Source organism: Symphodus melops, assembly GCF_947650265.1.
Source record: "Symphodus melops genome assembly, chromosome: 19".
Lineage (NCBI taxonomy): Eukaryota > Metazoa > Chordata > Actinopteri > Labriformes > Labridae > Symphodus > Symphodus melops.
This window is the reverse complement of record NC_136709.1, coordinates 4,186,500-4,201,030: the sequence shown is the minus strand read 5'-3', so window position 1 is coordinate 4,201,030 and position 14,531 is coordinate 4,186,500. Positions and strand designations below refer to the sequence as shown.

General features: G+C 39.4%; 1 protein-coding gene across 2 annotated transcripts in view; it reads right to left on the bottom strand.

Annotated features, from left to right (window-relative positions):
- The window catches only part of LOC306840404 (leucine-rich repeat and fibronectin type-III domain-containing protein 2), an 82,820-nt gene extending 72,715 nt beyond the window's left edge, over positions 1–10,105 (bottom strand). For both annotated transcript variants that reach the window (XM_079369662.1, XM_079369663.1), the window contains exon 1: positions 9,863–10,105. The gene's annotated coding sequence lies outside the window, so the exon portion shown is untranslated. The remainder of the gene's footprint in view (positions 1–9,862) is intronic.
- Positions 10,106–14,531: the final 4,426 nt, after the last annotated feature.

The window sequence follows — 14,531 nt, the reverse complement described above, 5'->3', positions numbered from 1 at the left end:
AGCAGGGGTGCTGGTAGCCTAGTAGTTAGTTTGTCATGTATTGATTTTTGTATAACGAGAGACTAATTGTGTACCTGTCTACCAATCAGTCAGTCTGTCCACCCATTCACATTTTTTGTGATACTCAGGCCCAGTTTTTTTAGACAACTTTACTCTAAATTAAATTGTGAATAATGAACATTGTGTTGCATTGAAAAAGGGGTGAAACCATGAATTCCTTTCGAAGTAATGACCTTTCAAATCAAGTAAGATATCATTTATTTTCTTGAAGTCTTACAGTGAAGCTGTAAAATAGAATGTATATAAAAGTCACATCACCTTTAGACCTGGAGTTCACATTACAATCTTATAAACAGTCGATTGTGTTGGCTTCTTTCTGCAGTGCTCCTTGGTTTGTGGACATCTGCTTGATTTTAATTAAACAGGTGAAATGTTGAAATTACAAATGACAGTGTTTTTGCCAAAATTATGCAGATCGGTTTTATTATTCTCCTGTACAGTGAGAACATAAACAAAGTATACTGTCACGTATATTTAGTTTATTATAAATAGACACTTGTCTTCTCACAACCAAGAGCACCCATTCACACCACGTTCACACACATGTCCGTCAGCATTCACAAATTCACTTGATATGCATTCATCAAATTCACACACCTCTGGATAATGCCCTCAGGAACAATGTTGGGTTCAGTGACTTGCCTCAGGACACTTTAACACTTGGACTAAAGGAGCTGTGGATCGAACAGCCAATCTGGGACTTGGTTTTAGAAGAATAAATCAATGGTTCCCCACAGCATACTTCATATTTATACCTCATGTTATCCAACAAAAACAGGGACATTATACATTCAAACCTCTGGTTTATTCATTACTAAATCCTGCTTTCAGCTCTCCAGCAATCAGCTTGTTGTGTGCTTGAGAGCTGGTTAGCATATCTGAAGCATGCAGTGTATCCCACAGGTGTACATTTATCTATAATCTCAAGTTAAAAGCCTGTATTGCACTTCATTAATTCACAGTATACTGTAACACAGCCTGAAGTATTAGCAGCATATGTTTCAGCCTCAGGCACCCGGAACTTCATTGTCTTAACTGTAATGATGCAAGCATTACAAACAGCTTTCATTCACACCTGTGAGGCAGGTGAATGGGACTCAGCCACTATTAGGCAGCTCCAGGGGGGCTGAAGAGCTGAAACTCAGGAGCATTTGAGTCATTGAAAAAAAAAATTGATGAAGAGGATGATGTAATCGTGCACTCAAAAACTCCATCCCTGGGGCTTGTGTTACTGTTCATCAAGCACAGTGACAGTTTTGGGACAAGTTCATAAACAGCTGCCGTAGGAGGCTGAGCTATTCAGGGATCTCTCACCATACAGACATTTTCTGATCAAAGCTCAGTCAATGGAGGCAAGAAAACATTTTACAGAAGATTCTCTGCTACCGTTTCATCAGACCTTTTTATATGAAATCAGCACGACTGTGGGATGGAGCAGATTTTGTTTTACTGTCAAGTTTGGTTTAGTCCTTTTACCTCGATTTGTTTGGAAAATATTAGATGCACATTATATCTTTTTTTTCTCTTCCACATCTCTCTGAGGAAATGATTCCAAACACACCCACTCCAAACAGAAACAATACATGGGATATTCACAAAACTGATGGCACATCAGTTGCATTACAGTGGATCATGCTCACAGCATTTTGATTTTATTCCCGTCGTGAACAGTAAGCCTCATGCATCTTCAAAACTGGCAATAGTGCATCCAAACAGGAGTCCGCCACTAAATGTATGTCCCAATAGTTGACTTTCTTTAAAAATACATCAATCTTTTCAGTTGTTACGAAAGAGAATTGACAATTACCAATCAGGATATTCACTTATTTTATTTATTTACTGACATAACCCATCCGAAGTGGGCAGCCCACTCAAGTAGAAAATTGTCAAACCAGCAACATTTTCTCGGTGGAAAAGTATCTTGCCCAAGTTAACTTTCCAGTGTAACGAGCACGTTCCTACATTGCTAAAATGATAGATTACAGTATCATCCAATATGAACCAAAGCTTCATCCAGAAGTAACTGGACTGAGTTGAAGATCTTGGAGACGTTGAAAGGCTTCTTCAGTTCAATAAACTAACTGATAGATGTTGCTGAAGAGGTAAAACGTCTGACTACTTTTTCCCAGTCAAGCACACAACAATCTAGTGAGGGAACACTCACTGCTCCCTCTTAGATATCTGCCTGATCTCAGAGGGATCCCTACTTCAGCCCAGCGTGGGCCAAATACTCCAGCTGAGGCCGACACCTAGCTCTCCATCATGCTGGTGTCGGCCTCAGCTGCACTCTGATGCATGTGGAAGCACACACACTCACATGCTGGCACACATCAAAGAGCTAGATTCATTGTAAACCTCAAACATTGCCATGAGCACAACTAAACTGTCAGACTGTCCAGTTTTTTGAATGTAGTCGATTGTCGGAGATTGTCATGAAGGCAGACAAATGTAGTAAATTGTTCTTTTGGACATAACTTGTTTAGCACACAGTAAATTAGTCAACCATAATTCGTAAAGATCCCGTCTAATGCAGTTTGTCTGGAGATTTCAATGTTACTTTAAAACACACCTATGTATAATCGAGTAACTTAATCAAGAGTATTTAAGTAACTTCATTGAGAGTACTCTTTGCTTCCTTGGCCTTGCTCAGCACCCAGATTTGTGCACTTCTTAACAGGTAAAGTTCAGTCAGACACACCATAGGTTACTTAGCAACATGTGCTTTGGACTGATCGCTTTAGACAGTTGAAATAAGGCCGGAGACAAGTGTTCTGTTCCTTTATGCTGCAGTGGCTTCACCACACTTCTTTTTGAGACCAAAGTGAGAGCCAACACTTTCCTGAGCTGTTGCATTCCTAAAATGAGATGGATAGAGCATTGCCAGCCATGGCACACACAGACACTGAGGTTTAAACATACAGTATGTACTTAGTCGAATAATATTCAACATGGTAAGTCCCCATATCCTTCTTATGTTTTAACTTCAGCACATAAAGATATGATATATCCTTTATTAATCCCACATGGGTTATTACTTTTACACTGTTATTGAGATACACATAGGGTGAACACACACACACACCTACACACACAATTAAGAGATTTAAGAGTGAGGGGGGCTGCAATAAAGAGCACAAACAGCATGTGCCTTGCTCAAGGACCTGGTCCACACTGGCAATTCACCCAACGGATAATGGGACGTCTACTGCTGCCCCTATAATACTATACTTCAATCAGTCCTTAGAGATTTAGCCTGCACTTACTCAATCCATTAAGTAGTGGCATATTGAGATCACATCAATATTATATTAGCTATTAATATAGCTATAACGGAGGACTGAGTGTGTGTGTGTGTGCATGTTTGTGAGTGAGTGTGTGTTTGTGTGGTGGAAGATCCTTTTGGACAAAGATCTTTATGGCAAATCAATTAGTCTGCATTTGATGTGATTGACTGAATATATTCCTGCTCTGGGCAAAGAGCTTGGTCAGATCAGAAGCAGCAGAAGACTCAGACATTTCATCAAGCACTACGTTTCTGATACGTTTGATCTCTAATGAATATGGACAAATGATGCCGTGATTAACTGCCAAATGGACTGCTTCTCTACCCCCATGGACGAAGTGATTAACAAGCTTTTACTTTGATATTGACTGTAGTGTAAGTATTCATTAGGAATGATCACCTGTGATCACATTAAATAGCTCTCAAGTTTATAGCCTTGGCACGATGTCGAAGAGCTGTTTTCAAAGTTTCTGTATCTTTAGTCTCGCTCCTCACAGCAGCTTCACGTGTCTGATGATTATCCTGCTTAAAGTGTGAGAACTTTTACGAGTGCATCACAAAAAGACAACACCGCTGACAAACAGTGATCAGTCCTGCTTTTCAGATACAATCATTCATTCAAGTCCAGGAGGATATGCTCAGTTATCCAAACATTACAACAAAGCAAGCTATGGGACGGTCATCTCACTGGAGGAGGGGTTACTGGCCATGGTGATGTCATGAAGGGAAAATCTCCAAACGGCCTGTGAGCACACATTTTCTGAAAAGTGGAGCATGCAAAATATGGAGACGATGGACTTTTCATATAATTGGGGGCTTTGTAGACGGACGAGGGGAAAAATATTAGTGTTAGGAAAAACATGGTCAAGTGTATTTTTCATCATATGTGACTTTTAAATGATCCCTTAAGACTTTACAATCCATGAAGGGTCGTCTGAAACAAATTAAACTGCAGGTTCATGCAACTATTTTTTGGACATCTCGCACAAATCAGCATGTCAACCCCATGCTAGGGTCAAAAGAGGTCAAAGTTTCACACTCCAAAATGAGATTCTTAATCTCAGTGAGGGTTTTTCCTGGTTAAATTAATTTTAAATTAAATAAAAAACAAAAAACAACAACACGAAAGGTTTCATCATCGGGGACATCAAAGTCAAATTTAATACAATCTATAAAAAAATGTTTTATGCAAAAAAGACTAAACTACAAAACAATTCTTAGAAATATTACAAGTTAATGGGTTAAATTACAGTATGATACTGTGTTAGAATGTGTGGACTAAATGCAGGAATATAAGAGAACTTAATACTATCACAGTCCAGTCAGAAACCTTCAGCTGTAAAAGCCCCGAGCCTTTGAAGAAATCAAACAAAGCCTGTGATTATAAACACCCTTTTAAAGGTCGCAATACTTCTGCTGTGCTGGAATAATGCTTCTTTTAATAATTCACATACTGACCCTGAGAGGCTTTTAAATGTGTCTACAGAGCACAGCCTGTGCTTTGTGTTCTCTGCCAACATCTTATTTACATCCTGGGAAGATGCCATGCATAAAAGGGGTTTCATCTATGAAGTCTAAAGGTTACTGATGGTCAGTAAAAGAACATTTTTCAAGCGTTCCTGCTGCTTATAAAACCAAACCCCTACTTGCTCATAATAATGCAAATGCAGTATTCTTTCAAAGGATAAAAAAGGTTTGGTTTTATATAGACAAACAAATTCAAGGACATGTGACTTAAGTCATACAGCTGCTTGGTTCAGTGGTTCTTATTTAGGCTATCCTCAGGACCCACCTCCAACTCCTTCATGAAAACCCCAATTTTTGCAACCAATGACATTTATTTAACAAAAAATGTTCTAGTTTAAACCTCAAAGGATACAGAACACGTGACAGAACAAAGAAAAACAAGTTCACGCCCCTCTGTAAAAGGCTTTGTGACCTACTCTGGGTTCCAACCCACTAGATGAGAACCACTGCTCCAGAGAACACTGTCACATCTTAATGCGTTTGGCCCTGGTGTCAAACTCGGACACTTTCGGGCTCCCAAGATAATATCATACTTCTATCTTAACTGTTGTTTGGTAGCCTATCGCAAACACATCCCTGGTTCTATACACAGAATGCATTGCGACGACTGGCAGGCAAATCAAGACTTTCAAGCTCCAGCTCCCTCTCACTGCTGCTGTTTCAGTGCAGCGTCTTGATTAGCGAAACCTGTAGCTTCACAGTGAGATCCTGGACATGTATGATGCAGGGAGAACTGTCCAAGCCAAGCTGTGCCTGTGGGAAAACAGAAAGCTGAATGCAGTCTCCACTGCTGTGTTCCAAGCCTTGCACTGTGGAGGTAAACGGAGTATTGATGCCAGCGAGTTTAAACACCGATTTTCCACCATTATGCTCAGAATCATAGTTTCGAACTTCTCGATTATGTGTCTGCAGTTGAAGCATAAATAGCACCTGTACAAATTAAAATGGAGCTTTTAGAACTCGATTGCAATGTGACACTGCAACTGTGACTGCATTGCTCCCACACCTTCCTGAAACAATGCTCCCACGACACCTACAAACTGCTCCAACATGCTGCTTGTTTGGAAGTAGCACATACCTGTGTGAGCAACTCTGTGATGAAGGTGAGAACAGGTGTCTCACTGAAGCGCACACTTCTTCCTGAGAGTTTTCACAGCTGAACATCTCAGTCAAGCAACAATGCCAAACATCTGTTGTTGTTTTCTACATTTCAATTGGCTTGTTCACATTTCGAATTCAAATTCTTTTTGTGCTTGATTGAATTATTCATGTTAAATAACATAATGTAATGCAAACCATAGTTTGTTTGTTTGTTTGTTTTTTTCAGGTTTCGACTGCCTGTTTTAAAACTGGATGTAGGTAAAATCTGCTGACTTAAAAAAAAAACCCTGTCTCAAGCTGATGCATTTTATATTCTAAATTTATTTTGATTCACTTGTATCCTCAGTTTGATCGGACCTCTTTAAGATGTCTTCGGAGCAGTCAAGTTCATATTAGTTCATTATATTACCTCTGATGAAAAACATGGTCTTCTTATCAATAAATGTTGACCCTTTGAGCCTCCAATGTTTAAATGTTTACCCCCATGTTATTTAGTTATAACACTTAATAAATCCACGAGCAGCCTCTTCAAAATGTTAGTCCGGCCGCAATTGACAACCTACCTGATACATGTATGTGTTTGACACCCTGTGGTTTACAGGTTGGTAGGTCAAACAAATGTTACATTTTTACCCAGAAAACCAGCATTCAATATGTTGTTCTTTTATCTAACATGCATTTCTATACCATGCAATACTGTATGAACCACACTCTTTATCCTCAAACTACATGAGTAGTTTTGGTTCCCAACCATGAGCAAACTTGTGTCTGTTTAGAGAGCTTTGACATCGGTCCAACTCAATGTTTCCAGTTGGGTTAACCATTTCATTTTGACTCATAACTGTACATTTTAACATTCAATTCAACAAGCTTTATTTGTCACTGGTGGGTAATTCAATTTATACTTGATAGTGTAGACCTGCAAGCCCAAAGCTGATGGTACCTAGATCATGATATGTTGTAGCACAGGGCCATGGTAAGCTACCATGTTCAACATGTTGGGAGTTTGTTAACAAGTTTGTTTTCCGGTGGACTTTTGAGTCTGTATATGTGATTTGTTGGATGGGGTACAATTAGATATCCATGGCACACTTATATAACTGGTAAGAAACTCTTGCTACGCTCTGATTTTTCATGTTTGCGGTATATGCTTCCAATCACATCAGCTCATTACATGAATTTAGCCCTGCCTCATTGCATTCATTAGCTATAGCTTTCCTAATACTGCCAGCCCGTGTCAGCTGTCTCAGCTGCCAATGATGATTAACACTACTTTCATCAAACTAGAGGACGACTTATTACGAACTCATTGAGAGAGTTGACAGAGTGTGGTCATAAAAAAATATTCAAATGTCAACTTGTTGCCATGTAACTGGGTGAATGCTTATTATAGCTGAAGTTTTTTTCATCCTAAATAACTGATATTCTGGTGTTCATGATCCATGGGGACTATTTTAGAAAGCATGAAAAATGAAACTTTATTAATTCAGAAAGAATGAAAAGCAAAACTATCGGGTATATTCAGGAGGATAAGGAACCATGGTAAAGCCCAGTCTAATCCCCCGAGAGTGTGACTTCTCCTCTTTTAGAATAAATACCTCTCCCCAAATGCAATGCAAAATAATTCACAGGCTGCTTGTGTTTTCAGCTGACCCTGCTTGTCCTTCAGAGTATCCTGGGATTCTCAACCTATAAAACAGGTATTATTATCCTCAGCTCGTGATGAAACTTGGCAGAATATTCTACAAGGACTGTGTGCCAGTCACCGGTCCTCTGGGGAATGTCATGGCCCCAACCTCATCTGAAGCTATCATTGGCTGTGTGTGAGCTGTTCACATCACCAGGAAGCAAAGCCAAAGGGAAGGCAGGGGAAAAGGGTAGAAAAAACAGGGAAGGAATAGAAAGAAATTATGATATTAAAAGATGGATGGGGGGCAGGAAATAAGAGAAGGAGCAAGTACGGAGTAAAAGGGACAAAACAAGAAAGCAGATGGATACAATCTATGATAAAGCCAGAAGGGAGAATGAAATAAAAGTAGGATTAAAGTTGGAAGGAAGAAAGGATGGAAAGGAGAAAAGGAAGGCACAGAAGAACAAACATCTAAAATACATGAAGGATACAAATTGAGAATGAAAAAAAAGTAATACACACAAAAAAAGTACAAACAAAAGGCAAGTAGAAGTCCACAAAAGGAAGGGAGGAGACGTGAACAGAACCAATCTAGGACAAGGAAAGGTAGAGGACATTTTGGAAGATGTAAAAAAAGGGGGGAGGTGGAAAGAAGTCAAACAGAGAAGTAAGCTTAAAGAAGAGGAAGATAAGGAAGGTAGAACTCAAAATACTGGAAAATGGAAGAGGCGCAACAAAAGAAGACGCATTGTAGAAGTAGTACAGGATGGATTTTAAGGAAGAATAAAATAACACGGTGAAGGGAGGAAAAGTAACTAGGGAACTAAAACAGAAAGATGGGTTAATAGATGGACGGATGTAACACAATATAAACACAAAGATAGAAAAATAGATTGAAAAAATGCAGGGAGAAAATAAAGAGTGACTCAAAACTGGACGAAGCAGAACCAGACCATTGGGACAAAGATAGACACAACACACAAGATGAGGACAGATGAAGGGAATAAATCAAAAAGTAAGGAAATAACTTTGGTGAGATGGAGATGGAGGGGAAAGGGAAGAAGGGAGAAAAGTAAGAGAAGCCAGAATAAAGGGAGGGAGGACAGAAGCTGTAGGAAGGGAGAAAGGAATGAAAGCTGGGGAGAGTTGATGGTCTCAGCTCATGCAGGTCTGATTGATTCCTGCCAGGCCTGTCTGTGCTGAATCCTTCTGAATATAAATGGAAAATGGGGCCTGATCGACTCTCCCTGGAAATAAATAAGAAAGGAAAAATGAAGTACTGTGAAACACGAAGTTACTGGGGTTATTGATGATTTTTGGCCTATATATTTTGAATTTACTTTCCATTTACTCTTCACCTTCGAGCAACTTTAAAGTCTCCAATCAATCTGCCGTGCAATCACAGCACAGAGCAGCTCCATGTGCTGCTGCCCTGCTGCTGACATGTGTAGGCTGAGGAATTACACAGCAAACATGATCCTGTCAGGGAGGCTTTGAACGTCCGACACTTTCGAAAAAAGCTTTTTTTGAAACTGATGTCAACATTCATACAAAACCAGGCAGACATCCACAGACTATCACCTTTTTTTTTTTTCTTCTAAAAGTAACACTGCAGCACCCACACTGCAGTAGAACTGTGGTTGGCAGCAATGAATGAAGGTCACAAGTGGCTCTCTCTGCTAATGCAATTAACCCGGTTTCTCAGTGAAGCAGCAATCTATGGGGAAGCAATTAAAACCCAAATTTTTCCCAGAGTGTGGACTTCACAGGGAAAAGAAAAAAAAAACATTGGATAGCCCAGAATTTCTTTAGAAGAGTTGATTAGTGATATTCCTTTAGATAAATGACAACTCAAAAAAAAGAATAGAGGACTCAAAGAAGGATCATAGAGGCGACATGAAAAGAGAACGAAAATGTGAAGAGGTGCAGAGTGGATAAAAGAGGGAAAGAGACGGGGGGGAAGAATAAGGGCAGAGACAACTGGGAATCGTCAATTAACTCCTTTCTTGCATCTGAACTACAATTTTGCTGAAAAATCTATTATTCTGTCAGAGATATTGAACAGATTCCTCATTTATTCTCCAATTATTTGCTTATGGAGTCAAGCAGCTCATGCATAAAATCTTATCAACTCACTTGACTCCTCTTAATTCAAACACAAATAGAAGGTGCCCCATCTATTTATTTGCTCAGAATCCTCGCTGTGTGCATGTGTGTGTGCGCGCTTACGTCTGCGATGTATGAGAGCGCAGTGTACTGACCTTGAATTCCTCCTGCGGGCAACAAACAATCCCAAGTCTTTCCCCTCCTCCCTCTGATGAGCGTAGCGAGGTGTCGTCTCTGTGTGTGCAGAGGAAGAAGTCCTCCAGCTCATGTGTTCACTCTTTAACCTGCAGGAGAACAACAAGAGGCAGAGCGCAGGAGAGAATGAGAAACAGCTCAGATCTTTTGGCATTTGTGTGCAATCTGATCCTGTTATTTTCGAAAAAGGAGAGAACACTAGGTCTGCCCAAATCCTGCAAAGGTCTGGAGTCAGGTTCATTCTCTTAGGGAAACTTTTATTTTCAAGGCTTCATTGCATCCTTGCTTTTAAACAAAATCCAATCCTGAAGCTACAGTTCACTGATATTTAGGAACTAGGACAATTTTAGCTACCTGATACTGAATATGGGTATAGGTGTGGCTGATACAAATAAAAATGTATATTTGACAATGCCTTTTTCCAATCTTTGTGCAAATTGGGTTCACGTTTCTGGATCTTCAACATACACTGCGATAAGAGAAGTCTTTATTAGCCGTTATGAGCCGCTCACAGACTTTCTTTTCTGTGGCAATGCTGGAACAAAGTTCATGCCCTTCTAAATAAAAATTGCATCCATACCTGTGTAATCCCATGTTGTCCCATGATGTGACTCCACACTGCGTTATGAGGTTGTGGCACACCAAGAGAAGTGCGAGATGCAACCACGTGAGCTCACAGCAGGAGCGCCACATTCAGCTCACACAGTCATGCACACATACGCATAACTAACCGAGGCATAGCTAATCTGCCTCGATGGCTATGTTACATATATCAAGCTCATTCCCCCATTACACTTCTGTTATTACCTATGATGACAGATCAGGGGTGGAAAGACTTTACCCCACCATTGAGCAACCATGTGTTACATGTTGCACGCAAGGCGTAACAGGGATGTATGTCCAAATGTCTGTCAGCGTCAGATACCCAGAGGGAAATACAGGAGTTCTCATAGCAGAAGGGAAGAATTACCCACAACTAAGGTGGCATAGAAACAGATGTAGTAGTTGGTTGAATTAGTAAAAACAAGTTTGTTTTTTTTGTCACACATCCATTGTTATGCCCAGCCCACATGGGCTTACATGACACCATAATTTAGACGTTAACTTATCAGACGGCAATCTTTTCATTGTCATGGAACGAAAAGAGAAAACAAAGCAAGGCAAACCCTAATTACACTGAATATTATGTCTTATTTTCCCAGCTCTTGAGAAAAAAACCAAACAAGCCTAAACAGCTATTCCAGTTTAGTCATGAAAACTTTCAAATTTTCAAAATAAACTAGCTGTTGTGACGTGCAGCAAAAGATTCACCAAAATCCGAGTTTGCAACTAGATCTACTGGATGTCTGCTTGTAATTGGGACTGATAGGTTTAGATTATTCGTCTAAGTGCCCAATTACATATTCACATCGTCACTACAAACTCCTCCCTCCAACTCTGATATATTTTTCACTTTGAGTTGTCACAAGATAAGAAAGCTGCTGTATGAATATTTCTGACAGCACTCCATGTAATACCTTTGTTAAGCAGAAGGCTTGAACCAGCCTTTCAAAATCTAGCCATGTTGAAGATGTTGTAAAGCTGTTAGTGGTAAGCTATAGTCAAAAGTAGCAATAAAACATGGTGATGGTAGAAGCAGTTGTTGGAACATGTTGGCTAAAAATGTGTTTGTCTGGTGGGATTAAAAATGCACAAAGCTTGTGCCAATTGATATCTCATTCTCTGGAACAGGAATTTTCACATAACTCATCCTATGAGTCAATGACCACTGGGTTCAACTTTGTAAATATTATGGCGAGTTAATCACAATTAATACTGCTACTCCTTTGATTATCTCATTACACTTTAAAAAAATTATCAGACAACTCCGTTAATGAGGCAAAGCTAATATCCACCTCATGACATTAAACACTTCACTATTTACTGTTCTTTTTAGCTGGTTTCGTTTGGTTTTATTTGGTCCATCCGTAAGGAGTATTTTTGTTCCTATGGTGAAGTTCATTTCATAACCTTCTCTCTACCAAAAGTTCCTTCATGTCAAAATAAAAGCAGGCAGTACAACACAATTCAAAATAAAAGCCTTGCAAAAACTTTTTTTTTAAATGATTCAATTTTATACATACGATTAGAAATTGGATTAATTGTGATAAACTATTGAAAGTCATTGATTAATCACAATTAAGAAACATCATTATTGACAGACCTATACAGTATGAATCAATTTTACCCAGATTTGACCCCCATCAACACTTAAGTCAAGTAGACGTACCTAGAAAGGTGTATTTTTTCATATTCAAACTTATATGAGATAATTTTCAATCCCCTTACAGGGCTCCTCTAAACATGACTTACTGTTGCTACCCAACAACCTGCCCTGAAGGTGAAGAGAAGATGTTGACACATCATAGACCCTTGGGTCAACATAATAATTGGGGGTGGCTCTAAGTGCCGCGCTGACTTTGCAAATAATCTCGGTTGTGTTTTCAGGGTAGGTGCCTGCGGCGTACATCACTCAGCCACCAGCCAGCTTCACTTGGAGCTAAGTGCTGTGCCAATTATTGCATGACACCACCATCCATATCTGTTCTCATGGAAATTCATAATTTATGACACATCCTCTTCTCTGCCTTTAGGGATCTGAATGCCATTATGCTGCTAAAGTGAGATCTGATTGGGCGGCTGCTATCTCAGTCGCTTCTTTGAAGTCGCTTCTTCAAGTGCTCCTATATAGTTGCTATAATGTATCATCGTCTAGCTGAACAGACAACCAGTGAGGCGAAGCTACAGAGGCTATACTTCTCTCAAAATGGTATCTGTAAAGCTGTGGCTGAGAATAACTGCTGTAAGATGTTAGTGCTCCTGTTGGGAAAGACCATATATCTGTTTGTGGACTGTAAGTCAGTCCTTCATCGTCCTCTCTATTAAATCTTCTATATTGTACCAAACATCCCCATGAAATCCAGTGTAAATACAATATAAACTGCCTGTGCTTTAGCCTGAATCCAGACATTCTGTTTGTGTTAAAGGGAGATAGACACCATTCATTTCTTGGTTGTTTATGTGCAACATCATTCAACCAATAGAAATTGCTATACCATCAACCACACACAAATAGGTTTATAGCCCTGAACCATAGCACAAAGATAACCTGTTCTAAAATATATTCCGAAATTAACCCTACTTTATTAAAGCATAATCTTGATTGCTTTACATAAATCTTTGTTCAAGAGCTTGACTAGCTTGCATTTTTCATCCTCAGCCTGACATCATCTTGACTTCTGAACCAAAAAGTTTGCATTTGCCTTTAGAGATATCATGTTTTTCTCTTGTATCTATTGTATTTATACCTCCTTTTTCTTTCAAAACCCAATTTTATTAAAAGTAATCCGTAGTTTCTGTAGCCTCTGAAGTCATAAAAATTCAAATAAATATATATATATATATATTACTCTGGTAGGCTAACCTCTTTGTACATTCAGCAACAATCATGCCCCGGTTATGGCACCCATGATGTTGAAAAATGCATTTGGCAGATGTGTTCAAAAATTGCAAATGCTTTTTCAGCATTTTCAGGGATAAAAGGTTAGCAAGGAATCATTGTTGATTAGCAAATGAGTCAGCAGTTAGTTGTAATGCTATGAATCACATTGTCATGCTTTCAGGAGTGGTTAATTTTTAAACATGCTTTACATTAGCCCTGTAATAGTGAATATGTTGCCCACAGTCTTTTCTCCCTTTGAATTGAACCATGATGCATCCTTTGTTTCCTTGAATAGCACAGTGAAAAGACTATTATGTGGCTTTTTGCTACCAGATGACAGTGTGTGATTGCTTCTCTGCTTAATAAAGACATTTGTGCTCTTTGATTCACACGTCTTGGATTCTTAGCTGTTATGACAGGCAATAGGGGTTTGTTTCAAAATCCAGGTTTGCTCTGATTTGTTTTTTAGAACAGGTATGTGGGAAATCAAACTGACAGCCCAAAGCTTGTGTTGACGCCTGTTCAAGAACGAACATTTGTGCTTTTCCCAGCTTGCTTGAAATCATTACCTCAATTGCATGTCAATTGCACTCGATAACACTTTCACCATCATCTCAGTTGTCAAACCAAGCCCATTTACTTCACAATAACAGTTCAATTATAAATGTAAGTTGTCTATCTTTTCACAATAACTGTATGCAAGTAATTTGAACTACAAAGTGATGGATCCAGTTTGTACGTCATGGGCAAGAGCACTTTACTGCATGGTAGGATTTCATTTTCAAACCTCTTCTTAAGCCCTGCGTGAACTTTTGAAACCAAAACAAGACCAATATTCACACCATTGCATTTGATTTTTATAAAAGAAGACGGGCTGTGTCCATTTTCTTAATGCACGTGGGACTTAAAATGCATTTTACCCACCAAGCTTTCTGCCAGGCACCTGCAGTGGCAAATAAACACATCAGCTTGAGTCCATCCTCGCTCTCTCTTTCTCATATTTTCCAGTCTATTGCCTGTCATTCCCCAGCCTCATTTGAGCTCCTCTCCACTCGTTGCAGGAGATAGTTCTGCAACTCCATTAGCACAATGGTGGGCTGAAAAAATCTGCACGATTGCACCAACTCTCTGGGACTTTCTGCTTACGA